The sequence below is a fragment of the Schistocerca nitens genome, chromosome 3 (assembly GCF_023898315.1).
Source record: "Schistocerca nitens isolate TAMUIC-IGC-003100 chromosome 3, iqSchNite1.1, whole genome shotgun sequence".
Lineage (NCBI taxonomy): Eukaryota > Metazoa > Arthropoda > Insecta > Orthoptera > Acrididae > Schistocerca > Schistocerca nitens.
This window is the reverse complement of record NC_064616.1, coordinates 872,885,503-872,906,761: the sequence shown is the minus strand read 5'-3', so window position 1 is coordinate 872,906,761 and position 21,259 is coordinate 872,885,503. Positions and strand designations below refer to the sequence as shown.

Below are 21,259 nucleotides of genomic sequence, written 5' to 3'. Positions count from 1 at the left end.
TAGTGAAATCATTCTTTTAGGGATGCAATTACTTTTTCTGGAAAACAGCAAGACTCAGTAGATATACAAATCCTGCACTGATCGGCTTGCCTATTATGCTATTGCTGTGTAATATTGATACATCTACTTTCATTGGCTGTAAATATATGATGGATATTGTATTCAGCAATACAGTCATACCTAAATCAAAAGTATGTTTATTGATCTTGTTTTTACTTTTAATTTCCTTTCATATGAACAAAAAAGAAGTGCTTTCAGCTGTAGATTATAACGTAGGAACTTCTGGCTTGGAAAAAAGCATTTGTCTTTCAAGTAATAGTTTAAAAAAATTACTTTACAGTTGCATTTTGATTGTGGTAATACGAAAAAGTTTGCATAATTTTATATGAGCTTGCATAGGAGAAATCTGTTTCTGTGCCATAAAATGTTACCAAATAAAACAGTTATGAATATTTGTTCCATAGTGAATGGGAATTTTTTTTTGTTCCAAAATTTAGTCTTACAAGCTACACCTTATTTGTGAATAAAACAGTGATCTGGAAAGTGTAGAATGAATTTCTTTTGTTTCCATCTATAATCAACAAAACTTTTGGTCCTTTCACTAACGGTTTCAGTCAACAGTGACGATCTTCAAATCTGCAGCAAAAGCATGGGAAAAACAAATAGTGGAAAGTCTACATCTTAAAATAATAAAATATGCCATGATGAAAAGCAGTACTTTTATGCACATGGAAAATATGAACATTAAAATATGACAAGACGTACATATTTTAAAAGTACTATTGTGACATTTCTGGTTTTGGAGCCATAAGATTCCATCCCAAGATTCACTTCATAGTTTGGCTGAGACTGCGTTAACTGAGGCATGGTGTAAGAAGTGGGTAGAGAGGCAGACAGCAGATGCTACAGAAATGAGAAATTAGCCAGGTATTAGTAGGAGGATAATCTGATTGATTACCACCACAGGAGCCAGTGCACCAAACTACTAAGATTCATTTATTAATATTTGATAAAGTATAATTCAGATTTAATTGTCTGTCAGGCTAAACACACTCTCAATAGCAATGTTTAATCCACTTTTTTCATATCTAATTTTAGGACAATTTTTATCAACATTAAAATTATGATTTTCAGATGAAGCATTATGTGCCTGTTTGGCTCTGCCAAAAGTGCACTATGAAGCAAAGTGATTCGGACTGTTCAGTCAGTTGGCAACAAAGAGTTGAATGGTATGGTTCGCATTACTGGCTGCTCATTTAAGAACTTGAATGTGTGCCGAATAACATTGTATTCAAATAGCGTGATTCTTCATGCAAAGCAGAGAATTAAGAGTAACAGCGTGTGTCATTTTTGTGAAGATGTTTTCTGCAAGACGTAATGTAATAGGATTGTAATTGATTCCAATGTAACATGTGAAATGTGAGGGTTTGTAAGCCCATCTAGGCATAATGTCTTATTAGCAGTTTGTATCTTTGTCTGCTTTGTGTGTTGTGAATAAAAAGAAAAGCTATTGACATCCCATATTTGGAACTTATCAGTTGTTTAGTAGAACTGAGAGCCTTGGCCATCTCGCCAGTTATTTTACAGCCTCACCTCAAGAACAACGAACTCGTATCCTGAACACACATCTGTGCTGGGTCAAGGGCATCTACAGAAGGTTAGTGGAGTATTACAGAATCTCAGTGATCAAACTTGAAGCAACAGAACCCAACTAGTTCCCTCACACGTCCTGCAGTTCCAGTACAAATGGAAGCAGTTACATGTCATTCATGATAACCCAGAGGAGGGAAAGCAAAGGAAAAATTAGTGTGGAGAATGAGTGTTGATTTGGAAACAGACTAATATCATCACATTCAATAGTTAGCTCAGTTAACGCTTGACTTGACGGGAAATCCATACTACCCCTCATTTCGATCTTAACTGATTATCATTTAGTATCTCTTCTCCACAAGCCACAGCTCTTTTTCTTCATTGTACCACTGTACTATGTAAGAAAGTACTACTTTCATTATGGCATATTTTGTTGTTTAAAGATGTAGACTATTCACTAATTTTATTTGGTTTTCCCACATTTTTGCTGACAACCTGAAGATGATTATCACTGACTGAAACCAGTAGTCTAAGGACCAAAAGTTTTGTGATCATAAACAGAAATAAAGGAAATTTAATCTATAAAATTTAGTGCTTTGATGATTTTTTCAGTACTGTCCCAGTTCAAAGTGACAGCCCGTAATGTTTATAGATGTGTCTTCTTGTACATCAACAACTTATTTATAAAAAGATGTGGAGTAAAATAGAAATCTGTCCTGAAGGAAAGACATCTATGCTGAACTGGAATGTATTTTCAGTTTTTATGATTTTAAGCTGTTGTTTCATTGTAAGTGTTAGTAACAATTTCATATCCCTTGCAGGTGGTGCATCGCCAGCTGCTATGCTACCACCTTTGTTTTCATTTTTTTTATCTTTAAAAAGAAGCTTTCATGCAATTTATTGAACTTACTGATCTACATCTGCTTCTTCCTCATAGGTCTCTCTCCTAGGTAGGTGATATTTATCTTGTTTCTTTTAAAATGCTGTATAAAGCTTAATAACCAGTAAAATGTCATGTTCTTAACATTAATTTTTCTATCTTGGGCCTTTCATTATTTTTACTGTACTCTTTGTTCACCATTAAACTTTTGAAATTGACATTTTTTGCAAGTCACTTTAGAGGCTAATATTAAAATGTTATGTGTAAATAGTACACTGAGGTGATAAAAGTCATGTGATACCTCCTAGTATCAAGTCGGACCTTCTTTTGCATGGTGTAGTGCAGCGGCTTGATGTGGCATGGACTCAGTAAGTCATTGGAAGTCCCCTGCAGAGATATTGAACCATGATGCCTCTATAGCCTTCCGTAATTGCGAAAGTGTTGCTGGTGCAGGATTTTGTTCATGAACTGGCCTCTTTATTATGTCCCATACATGTTCAATGAGATTTATGTAGAGCACTCAAATTGTTTACAATTTTCTTCAAACCTGTTAGGAACAATTGTGGCCCAGTGGCATGGTGCACTATCATCCATAAAAATTCCATCGTTGTGTGGGAACATGAAGCCTTATAAATGGTTTCCAAGTAGCTGAACATAACCATTCCCAGTCAATGATAGGTTCAGTTGGACCACAGGACACATTCCATTCCATTCCATGTAAACACAGCTCACACCATTATAGACCCACCACCAGCTTGCACAGTGCCTTTTGGTGACCTGGGTCCATGACTCCAGGGGTGGGTCCATGACTCTGGGGGTCTGCACCATGCTCAAACCCTCCCATCTACTCTTACCAACTGAAATCAGGACTCAGCTGACCAGTCCATGGTTTTACAGTCATCTAGGGTCCAATAGATAGGGTCACAAGCCCAGGAGAGCACTCACGTTGCTCGGTTGCAGCCATATCTCATTAACACCAGATTTCATCACACTGTCCTAATGGATACATTTGTTGTGCATCCCTCATTGATTTCTGCAGTTATTTTATCCAGTGTTGCTTGTCTGTTAGCACTGAAAACTCTACACAAATGCCGCTGCTCTTGGTCTTTCAGTGAAGGTAGTCGGCCACTGCGTTTGCCGTAGTGAGAGATAACACCTGAAATTTGGTATTCTCGGCACACTCTTGACACTGTGGATCTTGACATATTGAATTCTCTAACGACTTCCAAAATGGAATGTCCCATGCCTCTAGCTCCAACTACCATTCCGCCTTCCCTGTTAATTCCCATCATGTGGCCATAATCATGTTGGAAAAGTTTTCATGTGAATCAACTGAGTACAAATGACAGCTCCCACTGTTCTTTGCACCTCGCATATGTGATACTGCTAACATCTGTGTATGTGCATATTGCTATCCCATGACTTTTATTACCTCAGTGTATATAATAACAGTTATTGCTCTGTGTGTCCCAAATGACTGACTTTACTCACAAGATATGAACATTATGCAACAGAAGACACATTCGTAGGTAAAGTTGAAGACCAAGCTCATTACTCTAAAACATATGTAGTAAAAATTACACATTTTGTGATAATAATTGGATGCTGTCTGCATATCACTGCATTGGTCTATCAGTTTTTGCCAAGTCTTTTCAGCGACAATTTTGTGCCTTTCTTATCAGTTTCATATTTGTTTCCATGGGTTGCTTAGTCAGTATTCTGATAGGCAGTGTTTACAAGACATAATGTGCAAATTTTTACACGTAATACCAACACATGAGTTTCATTGAAACACATTATGCCTGTTTTGTAGATAATCTCCAGACATGTTAAACATTTTAATGACTCAGTGTGCTGCTATTTAGTTCCATATCTTCAATGGATTTTTACTGGATGTTTGTGAACATGTGTTCTATATGAATGGACATCAAATTTGTGTTAATTGTGAACAATAGTGAGGCTTTTTTGAGTCTCGTTTAACAATCCACAGAGTCTCAAACAAAAGTTTCCACAAAACTTCCTTGATTTTCAAATATACAGTGGATCATAAACATCATCATCTGTGGCATATAATGAGCCATGCAGGGCCCCAGGTTCATGCCAGATGATGAATATTGCAGGGTACTCAGTCTGGTTTTGCTGGGTATAAGATTGGTGAACTGTGAACTGACGAGTGTAATCAGTCCTCTATTACTGTAAACTTTCTGCACGCTTCACCAGCCACCATGCAGCACTGTGGTGGAACATTGTGCATCATAGGGAGTGGGGATCAGGGCTTAACTGCCTGGACCATGCAGATTGTGAAAAAAACCTCCATTAAAAATACCTTAACCTCAAGGTGTACTATGTGCCGATGTGTTGGTCAGCTGCTGAGGCCAAACAGTCATCAGTGAGTAACCTCTGGGTCACCTGCTGCACCTCAATTGTATAAGGCTTAATTAGGCAAGTGGAGCTGTCTGAGAGGACTTTTACTTCCAGAATCTACCAGGAAGTTTTGGAACCTTTATTTCTCTAGCTGCTCATGGGATGTCAGTGGGTTCTTTGACAGTCTTAAACTCTCAAAGTAGCTCGAGTGGACTCCAAGGAGTAGCTAACACCCACTACAAAAGAAGGCTGAGAAAGGCCAGTCCTCTTGATGGCCAGAAGGGAATTGGAAAAAAGGGTTCACTAATGAACCAAAATATATTTCTCGTTGTTAAAAATAAAGAGGTGATTTTGAAAGTGTGCCCTTATCTATTTATAAAGGTTTTGAATGGCTTTCTTTTATATTCTAAAATCTGTTGAAGAAGTGTGAAACAGTGCCTTTCTAGTTGAAACTAACAAATTAAAGCAGTTGGAACTTCTAAGAAAACTGGAAACTCTGGGTGAATGCAACATAGTTAATGATGTGCGCAACATTATTAACTTGAGTAAGGTAGTCACATGCTGTGGTGTGGGAAATGGATGTCTGGGAAGTAAAACAAGAATAGGAGTGACAGAAATTATTGATGTGAGAAAAATAACTTGAAGAAATAACAGAGAGCTGTAGAAGACCACCACATTCTTTGTGGTCTTCACTAATTCTTCACATACCAATGCAGCCTTCCTTCACTTTAGTGTTAAGTCTTATACCTCTAACCCTAAGGGTTAGAGGTATAAAGAAAAACCATGTGTGGGAAATGCAGAAAGGCAGCCCATGAACCTGGCATTGACTTTCATCTCAAGCAAAATGTGCCCACCCAGTATGAGGTTGAGACTGCCTGAAATACACTGAGAAGATAAAAATTCAAAGATGAAAAGTGACAAAATAGTCTTTCATCATCACAACAGTCACTCATCAGTTACAAATGACCATCAGGATGCTGGAGGATAGGTGAATGTCACAAATTGTAAGTTATCTTTTCGGACAACTGTTGGTGTTCTTTTTAATCACTTTTGTTCTCCTTTTAATTTGTCTGTTGTAAATTCTACAGAAAAGGTGAAATTCCTGGTCCTCCTCTTTCATTAGAAACTATTGCAACTAAGCAGTAGTAGGTACTGGGAGATGAAGAAACTTGCACAGGATAGAGTAGCATGGAGAGCTGCATCAAACCAGTCTCAGGACTGAAGACCACAACAACAACAACACCTCAAAGATATGAAATGTCTCAAGTCTTTAAATCTTTAAAATGCATTAATCATAGGTCCAGGAGGGCAGAAAGATTGGCTGATCCAGTTTTCTAAATTCTTCATGCAGTCCCACCTCAAATATAGATGACATATTTATGGATCAGCAAGACATTTGTACCATAAATTATAAGACTTGGTGTGGAGTGGGGGAATCAGGTTATAATGGAGACTTACAACACAAGTCCAATTCCTAGCTTGTGTGGAGAGGCTGGTGAGTCACATTGTCGACAGGACAGATCCTCCTCATAGTGCACCAAGCATATAGGGTTTTGTCTATTCCAAAATCACCAACATTGATTTACGTTGCATGGCCATGACAGGAATTTTTGTTCAACAACTGTTCATGTGTAATAAGGCTATTTGGGATCTTTGCATGAGAGGATCTTGGAAGTGATACAGGTTGATAGAATTAAGGTGCCCAAGTCAGGGGTGGAGTTGGAGATCCCTGGTTAGTAAAAGGTCCCAGATTAACTTTAGAACTGACGACTTGCCATAAGGCCTATATGATAGAACACATTTTTAAAGATAAATTTTATAAGATCTCAAACTGACAGTGGGATTTCATTAGTGTTTATACTTGATATGTTTTGTGCCGATTGAGGTGCAACGAAAACCTAGCCCAGGTAAACAATGTAGAACAGTTTTATTAATAAGTGCGTCAACCAAAAGGGAAAAGTTAATCACTTACAATAGTTTGTGAAATTTTGTGATTAGCCTTGAATTTACGCTAGACCTAACTTAGGCTGAATGCCTTAATCATGTAAACATTCAAAGTGTGATATTCTCTTGGTCACAGAACAAGATACGGTCTAAGGTTCACTTGGTAGAAAAATGATGTAGAAAGATAAGGTTGATGACTGATACCTAATTCCTGGCTGACGCTGATGCAGAGGCCAAGTCCTGGTGATGGTGATGACAGACACTGGGAGCTTCCTCGGCCGATGCTGGTTGACGAGTGGCAGAGCATTGTACGTAGCGAAGATTCTGAACGAGACTCTGATTGAAGAACTGTGGGTCCTTTTGACACCTGATGCAGAGCTCGACTGAAGACTGGCTTGAAGTGGTGTTGTGCTGCCCTAAATATGCAGTCCTGGTAGAGATACTACAGGAACTATTTTCAGTCACATGGCCCTCAGGTTTGTGGGGCCAGCAACCTGTAGTGGTTCTCACACAACCACCTGCTTGCCTAGACAGCGTGTATGATTGAAGTTCTGTCACCTGCTGATATAATCCCGTCTGGGTTAGGCCACTCCTGTACCACAGGTGTGGATGGGTTGCAGGTCTGCTGGGTGAGAGGTCCATATACCACAACACTGATGAGTCTAAGCAGGGGGACTTTTTGGCTGCTGCTCAGTCATGTTCCCAGAATGTATTCTCAGCATAGAACTTCTAGAGCAATTTGCTATGTGCTGTGCAGTATTATTTTCTATCCTGAGGACTCTGGAACAGAGGAGATGACATCTTAGCAACATAAAATTCCTCGTCTGCTCTAGTTCGCGAAGTGCCTTTCTTGCCATTGGAGAGATGCACACAGCAGACAGGATCGTCCAGAGCATTCTCCTTCTCATTCAAAGGCAGGAGAAGGAGATAATTTTCTGTCAGTTACCAGGCAATACAGAAATCTGGAGAGATGAACTTGCTGGTGCAGCCACTAAGAAGGCTTGCTCTTCCAACCTACTCTTTGTTCTGTCCCCCTACAAGCAGCCAGGAGATACGTGACCAGGAGGGTACAGTTACTGAAAGTGAGAGGCAATCAGCTGTAGTCAGTGAAATCTATTGTGCAACTGTGGCTTACCTCCTCCTGGCCACAGTGGGCTGAAGAAGTAGCCCATACATGGCTAAGAGTTGGACACATTCCTCTGACGCATGCTTTTCTATTGTGGTAGAAGGACTCTCCAATTTGTGACATGTGTGGAACATGCATGTCGGTACACCATATTTTGATTGAGTGTGTTTTATTTTCTGACCTGAGGGTTGTCCTGTGTTCTCTACACAACCTGCCTGCTATTTTAAATGACTATAAGACGAGTATGACAAACCGCAGAGATCTGGTCCCAGTTTAAATTTTCTAGACCGGCTATTTTATAATGCATTATTGGCAGTTATTTTGCATTTTTTTAAATCCATGTTTTGTGTTATTGTTTTTATGACATTCCTTAGAGTTGTATATTATTTTAAATTGTGTCTGTTGTGTTAGTGTATTGTTCCTGTGTTGCTGTAGAGCCTGTCATTGTAGAGCCTGTTGTTTTAATTTACATTAACCACATTCCTCACAATTTATTTTATGTGTGAGCACTAGTGTCCAAGCAGTTCCATGTCTTAAAGTCATAATAATAATCATCATAGAAACAACAGAATATCCATTACTTATCTGTCAGAAAATACTGTTTTCCTATAAAAAATTGTAGAAGCCTCAAGCAAGTTATTTGATTTATTATTCATTTTCTAGAGGTCCTGTTGATTATTAGTAAATATCTCTCATCAAATTTCAACAATTTTCACTTTTTAGTGGTGCCTGCTTTTTACCACAGCTTTGTCAAATCTAATACAGCACTGTATTTTTCTTACACTAACTTAACCATGTTTAATCAGAGGTTACACCAGCTGAAAATCTGTGAAGGAAGGATATGTGTTTCAACATGTTTGTGATTTGTCTAATTTTGCTTCTGTATGTTTATCATGTTTTATGTGTTTGTCTATTGTGGTTTTTTTTTGAGGCAGAGATGAGGAACAAGCTGAACATTTGCCAGAATGGGCATGAAGTATAACCATAAGGCCATATTCAGGTTGGCCAGTGCACCAAATTTTGTCATGATTCCTGAGCGGACATGAATTGGTCCTAGCTACTTTATTGATCTAGGGACCATGTACTTAATGCACTTGCTATTGTAGCAGGCTGAATGGAGGTAATAATATTAAACAGAGGGAAATGTGATATGAATTTTGTGTATTGGAGTACAGGCTGAGAGTGCAATTAATGACAATCGTCTTTCTGACTGAATGTTAAATTGTCTCTCTGAAATGCTTCATTTTTTTCATAGTAGCTCCTACTTTTATTTTAATGACAGCTTAGTTGCTTCTTTTGCTTAAAGTGCAGCACTTAACTGCCATAACACTTACTAACATGTGAAATTTGTTTGCCCATCATTGACTGATTTATTTGAAATCTGTATTTTCACAATTATTACAAGCAAATTTTTATTTACATTTCGGAATTTGAGATACAATATGACTTTTTCAAAATCGTATTTAGCACCAAATCAAAGGCAGGAATGCTGCTTCAGTTCCATCTATAATTCAAACGAGATTGCAACATAGGCAAGAAATGTAGTAAGATTGGATGACCAAGTGCAGATCTGGTCTGATGTATGTGGAAGAAACTGTACCATTATTCTCATGTCATTAAATTGTAGTGTGATGAACATACTAGATGTTTTAGTCTGCGAGAAATCTACCAGACTATGTCAGATTTAACCACACAGAACTTGGTACATGAAGGCTTAGATGAACTTGAAGTTGAAGATGATGGTGATGCTCTTGGTATGTATTCGTGAAATAAATGGCATGGGAAATGTTTCTTGTGATGATAACCCAAAAATTTCAAAATACGACTCTCTCCTGACAGCAGTGATAAAATATTTGTACTAGTAGTCTTGAACAAACTGTGACAGAAACCTGAACAACAGGGGACTGACAAGCTAGGACATGCATTGATACCATCAAATAGTGCATTGATAATGGCTAGGCACTACCCGAAATCTATATTTGCCTAATAAAATGTGAAAGAAAAGGAGGACTGATTGCTGTGCTCTATCATTTGAAAATCATATCACAGTCGTTGAGTGCACCCACATTCCTAATGGAAGGTAACTTGATTTATACACTTGTTAATAAACTGTAGTGTAAGAGCTGTCCAGATGTAAAGATTTTACTTTTCTGGAGCTGTGCATGGAATGAAATTAATGAACTGATGTAAATTGGGAAGAAATATTGAGTTCTGTGTTGTCCATATAGCTTGTGGTGCTGGTATTTAAGAAAACTTTATGGAGCATTACATAAACATTCCCCCACATGTGAATACCGTCACTGCCTAGCTGAAAGGTGCTATAGTGATGAGTGGAATAAATTGCCTCATGTGGTTTTCAAAGTACTTGTATCCTGTTATCAATGTGTAACATACTTCTTCAGTCGAGGCAGCCTTCTTCCATCTTAGAACATTCAGTGGCAGTGTTCCTGCACCAGTGAAACTTCTTGTCTTCTGTTATGTGTAATGAGCAGAGATAAACATGTGGGACAGTGGCTGCTGTACCCCAGAGCAAAGAGTTTCTGAATGGTATAGCTGCTCGCCATTTGTTATTGCCCAACACAGAATTGCTGTGCTGTGGCCCATCTGTAAACTGTTACAATCTGCAATAGGTGATGGGTGCCCCCATCCTCAGTGCATTGTTACATATGGTATTTGACTTTGTGAATGGTGGTTTCCTCTGTACCAAGGTACTCATAGACACACTTGACGCAATGGCATGTGAGTAGCCCAGTTCCTGGACAACCTCAGAGATGGGGTGTCCCATGTGCTTGGCAATGAATATGACCTAATTGAGGTCAAATGTGTTGATATCATGTTTCTTATTTGTCCTGTGCCTGACTGTCGTATTGGTAGCCATAATAAAAAATGGTTCAAATGGCTCTGAGCACTATGGGACTCAACTGCTGAGGTCATTAGTCCCCTAGAACTTAGAACTAGTTAAACCTAACTAACCTAAGGACATCACAAACATCCATGCCCTAGGCAGGATTCGAACCTGCGACCGTAGCGGTCTTGCGGTTTCAGACAGCAGCGCCTTTAACCGCACGGCCACTTCGGCCGGCGCCATAATAAAGTTTGATGACATCTTAGTCATGTAACACACCTAATTATATCAGCTACCATGGTGATAGGAATGCTCTCTTTACAACATATCAGCCATCTCTGATCCAGCTGCCTGTGAATGTATTTCAGCCTTTTATGTAGCTGTAACATAGTGGTACATGGTTCTACATTTACACTTTGTTTCACAGCTCCTCACTATTTGAACTGTAGGTGACACTGACCTTTGTGGTCACACAAGAGAAAGTGCTTCTGGGCCTATGTGTTTGCCAGTTCACTGCAGTCTTAACTGCTTACTGCTTTTAATCTTCCAGATGTGCCCTCTAGGTTTGGATTCATTTGGATCATTCTTTCTGGGGCTTCATTTTTCAGAATCATTAGACTTCTTGGCTTCATTTTACCAATACATCCATTGGCCTAATGTTTTAGTGCAGTTCTGTAACTGCATTCATTTAAATATGTTTATATTATGGAGTGAAATGATTCAGAAAGATGTTATTATTATTACCATTATAGTTCGGTCTTGCACTGTTTTCTGCCTGGTGGAAGAAGTAGGTACCTAACTTGCACTAATCTTCCAAAAGGCAAATACATGAGAATGCTCATGTTGATTTTTTCCACACAAATAGCCATCCCTGTTTTACAGTTTCACTGTTTTCTTATAGCATTCATTCTGCATACAGAATTGTCACACGAATGATTTCTATGAACTTGAAACCACTGAGTCAGGGACTGTTACTCATGCATTTATATCATTTACAGCAGTCTCTGTGCATGAGTATGTCAACAGAATACTGTGCTTGAAGCCTTGTATGAATGTGTGAAAGTTTTATGACTTTGTTCTCAGTAAATTTCACACACACACACACACACACACACACACACAAAACTCATCAATGTACACAATACTGCTGTCTGTCACTTTGATTAAATATGAAAGCAACATTAGAATTTAATGACTCATTGACACTGAGACTATTAGCATAAAAGCACCAGCTTAGTTGCTGATTGGTGATAATCACTATCATGGTCACCCCAAGTGATTTAGGGAGTCCATAGGAGACTTAAATAAGAACAACCAAATGGGAATTTAAGATTGAGAGTCCAATGTGTTAACAAACGTGATACCTCCATTTGTCATTAGTGCCAGGAAACAATTACTGTGAAGTTAAGGCACCCATAACACCTCTTTTCATGGCAATGAGAGAGTGGCATGAATGCAAAGCTATGGAATGCCTGGAATTATTGCAACTAAATTTTATACATGGTATGCGTTAATATGTGGTAAAAAAGTCATTTATAGTCTGTACATGTACATCCAGTGTGATTACGTTATTTTAACCCCATAATGTGCTGCCATACTAATGAGGCTAGTTGTACAATTTTAATTGAACCTATGACATCTGTACTCAGAAGTACAAGGCTATAGACATGATTCATATATAGCACATGCAAGAGACCAGTATGGCAACATTTTCCATAGCATATTTTGATGATCATACAGTCAACAAATGTATTTAGGTACTTGAAAATTGCCTATGGCTAAAATTGTTCAACATTTCAAAAAATAAACAAAATACTGGCAGTTGCAGACAGAATGAAATAATAAAATAAGGTTTAGGACATCCTTTATAATTGTAAACAAACTATGAGGGCATGTTGAAAAGTAATGCCTTAGAATGTTTTGTTCTGTTCCCAATATCATTTGAGATATTACATGTCATGCACATTACTTGTTCGACTTTCCCATTTTGCTGGCACAAGTTGCAACCCTCTCCATTAGAGGGCTAGCATGTAACATGGCAATGGTGCATGAAAAACAGCATGCTGTAATTGAGTTCCTGGGTGCAGAAAATGTGTCTCCAATTGAAATCCATAAAAGAGTGAAAGTTTTGTACAGTGATGATTGTATCAAAAGCAGTAATGTGCGCCATTGAGTTGATCATGCTCATAATGAAGGAAATAGTGGTTCTAATCCCAGTGTGTGTGGCAGAAGGCAGAACTCAGTGTGGATGAATGCATGAAACTCATAGGAATAGGGTTGATGAACTCCTCAGAGAAAATCGTTGGATAACACAGACAGCTCTCAGGTAAGTGTGGCATATCATGAGAGTGTATATAGACCATTACTACAGAACTAAGGTACAGAAAACTGTGTGCATGGTGGGTGCCTCTAATGCTCACTCCTGACATGAAATGAAGGAGACTAGGCATATATCAACAATTTATTGTGTGTTTTGAGCATGAGGTTGCTGGGTTCCTGAACAGCATTGTGACAGTTGATGACTGGGTTCACCATTTTGACCCCCAAAACAATAGAACATTGATGGAGTTCTGCCACAAAGGATATCTTAACACCAAAAAAAGTTCAAAATTATGCCCTCTACATATGCATCTACATACACTTCTATACACGTATTCCACAAGCCACTGTACAGTGCGTGGCAGAGGATATCCTGTACTGCTACTGGTCGTTTCCTGTCCTGTTCCATTTGCAAATAGAACAAGGGAAAAAAGACTAGCTATGTGTCTGTGTGCAAGTCCTAATTTATCCTGTCTCTTATCTTCATGGTCCTTACACAAAATTTACATTGGCAGCAGTAGAATTTTTCTGCAGTCAGCTTGAAATGTCGGTGCTCTAAATTTTCTAAATAGTTTTCCTTGGAAGCAATATTGCCTTCCCTCAAGAGACTCTCATTTGAGTTCCCAAAACATCCCCATAACACTTGTGTGTTGTTTGAATCTACTGGTAACAGATCTGGCAGCCTGCCTCAGAATTGCTTCAGTGTCTTCCTTCGGCAGAACTTCATTGGCGCTCTGCATTGAGCAACACAAACGCATTACCACCTGCCACTTATCCTGCTGTGATGCAGATCCACCACATCAGGTATACTAAGAAGGACCTCAGCAAGAGAGCCGATGGGTGAAACAAGCAACACCTGAGGTGTCCCGTGTGATGTGCCAGATTCTCCACCACCACTACACCCAAGGCAGCAACCTCAAGATGACTGACCATAGCCAAAAGCACATTCAGCTCTTCTACATCTCTACATCTACATCCATACTCCGCAAGCCACCTGACGGTGTGTGGCGGAGGGTACCCTGAGTACCTCTATCAGTTCTCCCTTCTATTCCAGTCTCGTATTGTTCGTGGAAAGAAGGATTGTTGGTATGCTTCTGTGTGGGCTCTAATCTCTCTGATTTTATCCTCATGGTCTCTTCGCGAGATGTACATAGGAGGGAGCAATATACTGCTTGACTCTTCGGTGAAGGTACGTTCTCGAAACTGTAACAAAAGCCCATACTGAGCTACTGAGCATCTCTCCTGCAGAGTCTTCCACTGGAGTTTATCATCTCCATAACTCTTTCGCGATTACTAAATGATCCTGTAATGAAGTGCACTGCTCTCCGTTGGATCTTCTCTATCTCTTCTATCAACCCTATCTGGTACGGATCCCACACTGCTGAGCAGTATTCAAGCAGTGGGCGAACAAGCGTACTGTAACCTACTTCCTTCGTTTTTGGATTGCATTTCCTTAGGATTCTTCCAATGAATCTCAGTCTGGCACCTGCTTTACCGACGATCAACTTTATGTGATCATTCCATTTTAAATCACTCCTAATGCATACTCCCAGATAATTTACAGAATTAACTGCTTCCAGTTGCTGACCTGCTATTTTGTAGCTAAATGATAAGGGATCTATGTTTCTGTGTATTCGCAGCACATTACACTTGTCTACATTGAGATTGAATTGCCATTCCCCGCACCATGCGCCAATTTGCTGCAGATCCTCCTGCATTTCAGTACAATTTGCCATTGTTACAATCTCTCGATACACTACAGCATCATCTGCAAAAAGCCTCAGTGAACTTCCGATGTCATCCACGAGGTCATTTATGTATATTGTGAATAGCAACGGTCCTTCGACACTCCCCTGCGACACACCTGAAATCACTCTTACTTCGGAAGACTTCTCTACATTGAGAATGACATGCTTCGTTCTGTTATCTAAGAACTCTTCAATCCAATCACACAATTGGTCTGATAGTCCATACAGCTGAAGAGCAGCGCACAGTGCAGGCAGTCGCACCGCTCCTCCAGCGGTTGAAGACTCCCGTCATGTGGCAGTTTTTCTACCTGTGAACCCGTGTCTATGGCCCTCTGAGTCTCGTGGACGAATAGCGCGAGCTGGGTTTCACACGACCGTCTTTTTTGAAACCCATGCTGATTCCTACAGAGTAGATTTCTAGTCTCCAGAAAAGTCATTATACTCTAACATAATACGTGTTCCAAAATTCTACAACTGATCGACGTTAGAGATATAGGTCTATAGTTCTGCACACCTGTTCGACGTCCCTTCTTGAAAACGGGGATGACCTGTGCCCTTTTCCAATCCTTTGGAACGCTATGCTCTTCTAGAGACCTACGGTACACCGCTGCAAGAAGGGGGGCAAGTTCCTTCGCGTCCTCTGTGTAAAATCGAACTGGTATCCCATCAGTGCAACAATCTAGAGAAGAAACTACAGTGCAGTCTTCCTCTGTGAAACAGCTTTGTAAAAAGACATTTAGTATTTCGGTCTTTAGTCTGTCATCCTCTGTTTCAGTACCATTTTGGTCACAGAGTGTCTGGACATTTTGTTTTGATCCACCTACCGCTTTGACATAAGACCAAAATTTCTTAGGATTTTCTGCCAAGTCAGTACATAGAACTTTACTTTCGAATTCATTGAATGCCTCTCGCATAGCCCTCCTCACACTACAATTCGCTTCGCGTAATTTTTGTTTGTCTGCAAGGCTTTGGCTATGTTTATGTTTGCTGTGAAGTTCCCTTTGCTTCTGTAGCAGTTTTCTAACTCGGTTGTTGTACCACGGTGGCTCTTTTCCATCTCTTACGATCTTGCTTGGCACATACTCATTTAACGCATATTGTACGATGGTTTTGAACTTTGTCCACTGATCCTCAACACTATCTGTACTTGAGACAAAACTTTTGTGTTGAGCTGTCAGGTACTCTGTAATCTGCTTTTTGTCACTTTTGCTAAACAGAAAAATCTTCTTACCTTTTTTAATATTTCTATTTACGGCTGAAATCATCGATGCAGTAATCGCTTTATGATCGCTGATTCCCTGTTCTGTGTTAACTGTTTCAAATAGTTCGGGTCTGTTTGTCACCAGAAGGTCTAATATGTTATCGCCACGAGTCGGTTCTCTGTTTAACTGCTCAAGGTAGTTTTCAGATAAAGCACTTAAAAAAATTTCACTGGATTCTTTGTCCCTGCCACCCGTTGTGAACATTTGAGTCTCCCAGTCTATATCCGGCAAATTAAAATCTGCACCCAGAACTATAACATGATGGGGAAATCTACTCGAAATATTTTCCAAATTATCCTTCAGGTGCTCAGGCACAACAGCTGCTGAGCCAGGGGGCCTATAGAGACATCCAATTACCATGTCTGAGCCTGCTTTAACCGTGACCTTCACCCAAATTATTTCACATTTCATATCTCCATCAATTTCCTTCGATACTATTGCACTTCTTATCGCTATAAACACGCCTCCACCTTCACTGTCCCGCCTGTCTCTGCTCTTCACGAGCTGTTGCCAGCTCCTTCTGCGTCCTTGCACAGTGTGCACACATCCTACCCATCCTAGTATTACTAACAAGAACTGACTGTAAAAACACCTACAGAAACCTAGATATGCAGCTTTCTACCCTCTTGACAAGTCACCTTATGATCTGTGTAGTTAGCTGTTCAGAAGAAATGACAACTGTGCTAGTGACTCTATACAGCACAGTTACAAGAACGTGAGATTACACCTCTTAAATAGAGAAACATCCATGAAATTCAAGAAATACACTATTAGCAAAACACAGTAAAAGCTAAATATGTAACTTGCCACTCTGCAGGTGTGAACCAAGCAACATTGGGGTCTTTCATCAGTGGGAAAATCATCCTTACACTGTCCTGGGATGTTCAAGGTGTGGTGCATTTGGAATTGATGCCCAAAGGCACCACATAAACTCTGCATGGCACTGCAAGACCCTCAGAAAACTGAAAGCATGAATTTGAAGTGTTCACCCACACATGGAACACCCTGTACTTCAGAATGACTGTGCCAGGATACATGCGATCACTCTGACATCTGCAACTATCCGATGCCTTGGGTTCACTGTCACCAGTCATCCTCCATACAGTCCCAACTTGGCCCCAATCGATTTTCTTCTGTTTTCAAAACTTAAAGAATATGTTTGATGGCTTCACTTTGATAATGATGAAGTAGTGCAAGCAGAGGTGAGGTTGTGACTCTGCCAACAAAGTCAGACATTCTGCAGTGATGCTGTCAACAAACTGACCTCTTGTTGAGAGAAATGTGTATGTCACAAGGATGACTATGTTGAGAAATAAATATGTAGACTTGAAGAATAAAGATGTCGAATGCTAAGAAAGTTTGTTTTATTTTAAAATCTGTAGAGTTTTCAGATAAAAAATTTTGAAGCATTACTTTGCAGCATGCCTTCGTGTATTAGTGCTGAATCCAAAGTTTACAGGGTTACTGGGCTGATTGGTGTAAGTTACAATAACATTTAACCACTAGGGGTATGAATTGCAATAGGATGGGTTGATATGTAAAGTATAACTTTTGAATATGTGCAACAATGTATCTAAAATATTTACAGGTGTAACTTAGTTCCAGAAAAACCAAAGTTTACAGGGTTACTGGGTTGATTGGTGTAAGTTCCAATAACATTTAACCACTAGGGGTATCGGTTGCAGGAGGATGGGGTGGCATATAAAGTTTAACTTTTGAATATGTGGAACCATGTATGTCAAATATTTACAGGTATAACTTAGTTCTGGAAGAAAAGTGTTGTGGCCTAGAACACACTTATCAGCACTCTTAGGAATGGGGAGAGGGTAGGTGAAGAAAAGGGGTAGGCATAACTCTGGAAAGTATGCAGAAATTTCAGTGGAACTTACTACAAATATGGTTTACTTTCTAGGAAAAAATAATATGTGAGTAAGATACTCCTAGTACCCCTATTTGTGGAGGTAGAGGAGGCGGTGGGCTGAAATGGTGATTCCCATTGTTAGTACCCGCACTTGCAGTCATGTAGTGTTTACTTTAGTGGGCCTGATGCTGGGAAGCATATTGTGTAATGTCTCTCCTGTCCTGCCAGACTGCACGAAGTAAGCAAATAACTAACAAAATTTTAGAGCTAGGAACAGATAACATGAATCAAAATGCATTCATTATAGTGCATTTACATTAAAACAAACAACTACATTGTTAATGTGTATTTTCCTGGAAGATGGAAATTAAATGATTACAGAGTAGATCACTGAGGTGCTTGTATGGTTAAGTGATAAATTGTACTTTAACTATTCTATGTCAGACTCTAAATGCATTTGTGTGATAAAATTTCTTCCATTTTTGTACCATTGGTCCAAAACAGCATGTTATCCACAATTGATGGAATCAGTTACTGCATTTTCAAACTTCTTAGTTACTCCTAGTTTATCAACAATTCTTGTCTGTTTGTGCTTTATGTTATATTTCACCTTGTCAACCATAAAGTTCAGTAGTTATTATGTGACATATATTTTTTCATACTGTGACTGTAGTTTGTGTCCAGTATAGTTTATGGTAGGCTGGGTTTTAGTTGCACCCAACAGCATCTAGTGTCATAATATTTGCTTATATTAAAAGCAGGTGCAGAAACACAAGGAATTTAGAGCATATTTGCTCCAGTCCTTGTGTGGGTGGGCAGAAATTGAGTAAGAACTTTTGATGTGATGATTTTATGGCTGCCTTATTTGTGATGGGTATCCTGTTATCTGCTCACATTAAAAGAAGTTGTAAGAGAATGAAGAATGTAGTACATATTTACAACTAGTCTTGGGTCCAGAGAGTCATGGTATTTGACAGATATTGAGAAAGGAACATTGTACAATGATGGTTTTCCAACTGTCTTGTCAAAGGATTTATGGGAGAAATTTGTGGCTCTTACTATAAGCAGATATCACATAACAAGACAAGCTTCACACAAGGAAGCAGAACTCTGGGCACCTAGAGCAATGTCACCCAAACTTGATCTGTGTATGACCTATTATCTGGAAAGAATTACTATTGACATATGAAACCCCTAGTACTCGAACTATGTTGGTGTTGAACCCACAGTTTTCAGGGTTGCTCTGGTTATTGGTGATGGCCCTGATGACATTTAACCTGTTGGAGTGAGGGGGGAGGGGGGGGGTGAAAATAGGAAGGGGTGATTTGTAAAGCATAGCTCTGGAATGCTTAAAACAGTTTCAGTCAAACTTGTTAGACATGTAACTTTCTATTTGAAAACAAAACTACTATGGGATTGGGATGGCCATAACATTCACAGTGTAATGTGCTGCGAATACGTAGAAAGATAGATCCCTTATCATTTAGCTACAAAATAGCAGGTCAGCAACTGGAAGCCGTTAATTCCATAAATTATCTGGGAGTACGCATTAGGAGTGATTTAAAATGGAATGATCATATAAAGTTGATTGTCGGTAAAGCAGATGCCAGACAGATTCATTGGAAGAATCCTAAGGAAATGCAATCCGAAAACAAAGGAAGTAGGTTACAGTATGCTTGTTCGCCCACTGCTTGAATACTGCTCTGCAGTGTGGGATCCGTACCAGATAGGGTTGATAGAAGAGATAGAGAAGATCCAACGGAGAGCAGCGCACTTCGTTACAGGATCATTTAGTAATCGCGAAAGAGTTACGGAGATGATAGATAAACTCCAGTGGAAGACTCTGCAGGAAAGATGCTCAGTAGCTCAGTATGGGTTTTTGTTAAAGTTTTGAGAACATACCTTCACCGAAGAGTCAAGCAGTATATTGCTCCCTCCTACGTATATCTCGCGAAGAGACCATGAGGGTAAAATCAGAGAGATTAGAGCCCACACAGAAGCATACCGACAATCCTTCTTTCCATGAACAGTACAAGACTGGAATAGAAGGGAGAACCGATAGAGGCACTCAGGGTACCCTGCTCCACACACTGTCAGGTGGCTTGTGGAGTATGGATGTAGATGTGGATGTAGATGTAGATAGGGACAGGGCTGGAGCTAAAGAGGGAAAGGTGTGACATGTAGGCTTAGTTTTGGGACATGTGGATAAATTTCAAACAATATTAGCACACATGTACCTTACTGTCTATGAAAAATTACTGTAGAGGTAAGGCATCACAAGTGCTGCTAGGAATGGGGATGATGATGGGAAACATACTTAAACAAATTACTTAAAAATGAATAAGTTGTAATACAAAGAATAGCTATTTGAAAAAGCAACATAATGCAGTGTTTAGCACAGTGAGTGGGGTGCTCTACATTACTAACATGCGAACACACTGCATGCTCCCAGAAGTGCAGACAGTATACTGTCAAGTGTTCAGAATAGGTGCTATCTTTCAAAAGTAAAATGAAAGTATGACAGGAACACACAGATTTTGCGACTAAAATTTGTGGTATAAAGTGTGCCAGGTAGCTACCCTATATTGATATCAAACACTGATGCACAGCAGCCAGCAGCTTGAATAAACTGAATGATGATTATTTTTGATATGATAATGTTGACTGTAGCTGCATAATATGCAAATTTATTTGCTGCTTTGCTGAACTAGTATTGGGCATTCCATCAATCTTCTGTTGTATGCTAACAGAGGGGAAAAACACAGAAAATAATTATAAATTGATATTATATAAAACTGATTCTAAATCAGAACTTTTTAGTGCTTAAACAAAAAAGATATTGTATATGCAGAAGCTATTTACAACTTGATGCCTGCTTAAAAGAAAGAAAGAAAGGAAAAAATGCTGCAGTAATGTTTCATTTAAGAAAAAAAGCCTTTTAAATCACATTGCCGACACTATACAGATTTTCATTGGGACGGAGCTTTAGAAATAAACATTTTATTTAGTAGTAATTAAGAGTCTGTAATTAAGATTTCATGTTTTACCAGTGCTGTTGATGCAAATGTCCTCTCGGGTGTAAATTCCCTGTGACTTCTTGGCACAATGATTAACCAACATAATGCCCACCCTTGTGCGGATTACCACTTCCCTTTTTCTTTCTGCAGTTCTGTAGTCAGGGAACTGTAGACCATCTGTCTTCGTGCACTCCCAGACTATCAAAGGTGTCCCATGAACACCTAGGAATGGATGAGAGGGGGTACACAGCACATAAAGGGGAGAGCAGCTTCATGGGCAATTCATTATATTTGGGAACACCC

The 21,259-nt window shown here is 39.3% G+C and overlaps 1 protein-coding gene across 9 annotated transcripts in view; it reads left to right on the top strand.

Moving 5' to 3' along the window:
- Positions 1-21,259, top strand: part of LOC126248911 (battenin) — a 247,016-nt gene that overhangs the window by 163,546 nt on the left and 62,211 nt on the right. Inside the window, exon 4 of one of the 9 annotated variants that reach the window (XM_049950396.1) lies at positions 8,840-9,024. The exons of 7 other annotated variants lie outside the window; for them this stretch is intronic. The gene's annotated coding sequence lies outside the window, so the exon portion shown is untranslated. Of the gene's footprint in view, positions 1-2,527; positions 2,541-8,839; positions 9,025-21,259 lie in introns of all 9 variants that reach the window. One more of the 9 variants, XM_049950397.1, reaches the window with a different exon arrangement.